Source organism: Parasteatoda tepidariorum, chromosome 3 (genome assembly GCF_982258835.1).
Source record: "Parasteatoda tepidariorum strain Cologne lab strain chromosome 3, Ptep-v5.0, whole genome shotgun sequence".
Taxonomy (NCBI): Eukaryota; Metazoa; Arthropoda; class Arachnida; order Araneae; family Theridiidae; genus Parasteatoda; species Parasteatoda tepidariorum.
Window position 1 is genome coordinate 98072888 of NC_141757.1, and position 4708 is coordinate 98077595.

Genomic DNA, 4708 nt, shown 5'->3' on the forward strand with positions numbered 1-4708 from the left:
ATAACGATTCTTCTTTTAAACGCAAATAGTAAATCATGTGACAAATATACGTATACTAGAAATCCCCTCTGCTGAGGATCAAAATTCTGATGGCATGTCTTCGGATCATTCCCAGGGATGCTTCCCAGACCGTCGCCAATAGCCCATTGTGCAGCCCTAGTGCGAAGTAAAACAAATCAAAATGAACTCATTATAAATGAACAAATATAAACTCATTATAAATGAATCATTATAAATGAACAAATCAAACCAAATCTTACTGGAAGAAGAGCAGGTCAAAAGCTGGAGATTGCTGATTACATTTATACTCAAAACACCACCCATAGCATGGAGATATGCGATAATTTTGCATGCAGTAAGAATGCTCCATAGGTGCTTTAGTTTTAAATATTATTTTTTTGACTTTTAAAAGCTATAAGCATATATTTACGAAGCATTAATTTGAAGTTCCATGGTTACTCGTCATTGGTTAGATATTTGGTCAATTTAGGAATTGGTAACTGGGCGGAGTGAGCTTGACGCTAGCTTTTATCCATCAATCTTCTTATAACCCTATATTGATTGTGTGACCAAACTTTTTCGCCAAAGCAATTGGCGTTGTTTAAACAAAAGCTATTGTTAGAGGAAGCCATTTTCTGTATTTGGCTGCGCGGGATTTCATATTTTATCATCATGAAAGTTTTAATTACAGGTAATTCTTATTAATTAAAGATTTATAATATTAGTGTACGTTTCATAGCAGTATATAAAAAAATTACATGAAATTTTTAAAAAGATTAATGAATTTTATTAAATATCTGTGAATACCACGCGTTAGATTTTAAAGTAAATAGTTTGTAAAATGTATGTATTTTAAGAAAATCGTTATAAAAATTCATTTATCAAAGTTTTTCTCTGCTTCCTTAGAAATCCTTTGTTTGATCTGCCGAAATTGTGTGAAGCAGTTTAGTAATGAAATTTCATTTAGTTGAATTACTTGATTTATGTTTATTTTAGTGACATAATACAGAGGTATCTTTTTTTTCTATGAAATATATTGCTAATTAAAATTTATTATATATAGAAAGATTATTATTGAATTTTCTTAAAAATAGTGAAGAGGGTTTTGATCATGTCTAAAATAATTTGTTTCAATTTTATTGTAAACTAATCTAAAAAAAAATTCTGAGAGAAATGGAACAAATTTAGATAATATTTATCATTTTCATTCACAGTTACTGCATTCATTATTATTCTTTTAGGTTGTCTTAACTATTGAATAAATTATGAGCATGCCCTACTTTCAAAAAATTTTTTTATTCTATAGGTGTATCACAATTATGTGCAAAACAATTTGTACTCAATAATTTGTTTTATTTAAAATACATAATACAAATACTATAATAAATTCGAAGATAATTCAGATTAGCAAGTTATCTTAAATTTAAGTTATCTTTATTGGATATTAATATGAAATTGAATTTTTTCAATTATTTAACTTCTCAAACAATATCTATAGTTGTATTTTTTTCATTACCCTAAGATTTTTGACAGTTTACGTGGACAATGTAAAGCAAACTTTTCATATTTCTTCTTTCTCTTCATAAAATACTATTTTACTAGGTGATTCCTTGGAGAAGTATTTGGCTAATTACTTAAATGCTGAATGAAAATGGGATATCGATGTTTGCACACCCTGGAATCGGTGTGGACAAATTAAGTGTGCAGTTGTGAAGGGACGATTGTGTTTTTGTCTTAATTCATGTTGGTAAGTTGAAATGTAATTTATTTACATATTTAATGATTATGTATCTAAACCATTTGTTGGCATTGTTAGTATCTTGTGTAACTGTTTTAATTTAGATACTTATTTATTTTTTTATTAATATTACTTATGGTTGTGCTATAAAATAATAATTTATTTTGCTTTTCTTTAAAATAAAGGAACTAATGATGTGCAATTGGGTACAATGCCCAACTTTAAAAAACTGGCTTGTGTGGTTAATAAAATTTGTGGGGTTATTGGGGAGATTTTGTTTGGTTATCTGTGGAAGAATAATTCTGGGTAGCCAGCCGCCAGGAACTAATGAAAAGAGAAGGGAACTCAGAAGGTATAACTCGTAACCACCCCCGGACAACTATCTACATGTGTTTTTTTTTTTTTGTTATTAAATTTGCAAGTTTAAAATCTGTTTAGCACCTTGGCGATTGTAGTTGGCACGGCAGATCACAATACAGAAATATTTCTGAGTTGTTTTTCTCGAACGAAGAGTTTAGAAATTTCTCTTGCTGAAAGATCAGCGTATGCATCAACACTTTGTTAATCTTGAAAACGTCACTATAAAGCGATTCAATGAAGTAATTAAAACTTTGTGAATTTTACTTGGGCTAATGTTCTGTGAATCAGCTTTATCTGTGGATGAATGTATTGGTTAAGATCACATACATTTAAACTGCCAGGGCCATATTCAACTGGCAAACATCTTTGAAGAATGCATAGCAAAGTTGCTAAAAAGAAGAAGTGTATTTATACAAAACTTTATATACTAATAATATAAAAATATTGTAATCTTGTCTTGACATTTAGCCAGATAACCAGAATTCATCCCATACAAATAAGAAAGAGTAGTCACAGTCAGATATCTGTTCAGAAGAGATTTGGGTCCGTTAACGAACTATTCACAAAATATCTTTTCATAAAAACGGACATTTCACAAAATAATTTATCCTTTACTCAGACCCTTCACAAATTCGTTTATCTTCATTATTGTTTTGTTAATCGAATAAGCCCTTCCCGGGGGGGGGGGGGGGAGAGAACGACAGATGTAATCTAAATAAATTTTGTCTTTGGCAGACACTTCTTCCTTTATTCGTCTGAAATGAATATTCTGCGTTCAGCAGTAAAGGCAAAATACCAAATATTTGTATGTTGCATCTCTAATTTAGTAGCAGCAATTGCTGTTTATTTTTTAAATTTTAATTTTTTTAATTATAATTTTACAGTGTTGGACATAATCTTGTAAGTCATTACAATTTAAAAACTCCTTGAAATTTTTTTTTTTTTTTTTTTTTTTTTTTTTTGCAATAACAGACCCTATTTGCACAAATTCACAAAAGCAGGACCCTGGTTGAAAGAATGTGACTTAACGTTTATTTTATATTCACAAATTACAAGTAATTTTTTTCCAATTTTACAAATACGGACCTTTTACAGAATGTCTGGACAGATCCCTGACAGTACTTGAACAGATTTAGTACTATGATGCTGTAAAGAAAAATATTCAGTAGAGAGTGTTTTTTTCTAATATTCTTATGTGTGCTACTTTACACAATGCAGAATATTTTTTAGATGCAATAGAATATTTTATGACTAGTTCTCTCTCTCAATGATTCTGGTTCTACCCTTAAAGGACAGAGGGAAGATTGTTTAGAGCATTGTGCCTGAATTATAAATACTCTTCCACTTTAAATGCCTTTGGTAAAATATACTAAATGAATAATGCTAATAACGCTAATGAATAATGCCAATTGCTATTTCTAAATAGCAATGGGTATATGTTCAACACTAAAAAAGATTATAAAAAATTTTGATTGCACAGAGATTGATCTAATTCTATTCTTTGTTAGCTTAAATGAGATCTAGACTTAACAGAAGCTAATATGAGTGTCTCAGTTAGTATCTTTCTCTTTTATTACTATAATGTTTTGATTATTCGGAAGAATTGTATATTTTTAACAGTGGCATTATACCTTAATCATTTTGAGTTTTTTTTTCCCCAACTGTATTGTTATAGTACAGATTGTTTACTGTTAGTACAGCACTGTTTATAAATTATTACAGTATTAATAAAATAATTAAAGTCAGAATGAATTAAATGATCTTTTAATGTTTATCAGTATTTGTCTTTAATCACACCGTGGTTAAGGAAAAGACAGTGCCCTACCAGTTAGTATATTCCTCTTTTATTAATAATATATATTCTTTTACTTTGATTATTTCAAAAATATTTATTACTTTTGTTTTTATCAGTGGCATTTATTGCATTCTAAATAAAAACTAATTTAATGTTTGATCTAGATACTAATAAGTTTAGAAAATTAATTTATGATTTTATTTTTTTATTCTTGTAAAAGGTTTAGAAAATAATATTCATTAAGGAACTGGTGATGTCGACAGAATTTAGATGATTAGATACTAAAAAACTGGGAACAGTGCAATCAAACCTGAACAATGGACAAACACATCAACATGTACTGGCTCATCATTAAAAGTCAGCGTGGGGATAACACAACATGCACATTCCATGATCCATCATGGACTCGTGCCTTTAAGAAGCCTACGTGGCTGTCTCTAGGGTAAACGGTGACTCAACAGTGCACACACCAACTGAACAATTGGCTGTGGGGTCATTTATGTTGTGTAAAGAAAATATAATAAAATCTGTGCTGTGACTAACTATTAAATGCTGTGATGTAATGTCCTGTGATTGTCTTGTTCTTAAAGCCATTAGTCTTTATATGTAAACCCTGATTGATGTTGCAATAGAAATATTAAATAATATTAATCAGACACTTTCCCTCTCTTTCAGATGTAAGTAACCTGACTAAATTGGGGATCTGCAAAAAGAAAAAATCGAGCAACAAAGCTAATGTTGCAATAATTTACACTCCTTTTTTATGTCTTGATTTTAAAGTGACAGATGTGTCAAATCCCCGAGTATGAGTTTGA

The 4708-nt window shown here is 29.7% G+C and overlaps 1 long non-coding RNA gene across 1 annotated transcript; it reads left to right on the forward strand.

Moving 5' to 3' along the window:
- Window positions 1-551: 551 nt before the first annotated feature.
- Window positions 552-4456, forward strand: LOC147814093 (uncharacterized). Its single transcript, XR_015432664.1, has 3 exons — window positions 552-691; window positions 1603-1747; window positions 4114-4456. It is a non-coding gene; the product is annotated as an uncharacterized LOC147814093 (long non-coding RNA).
- Window positions 4457-4708: the final 252 nt, after the last annotated feature.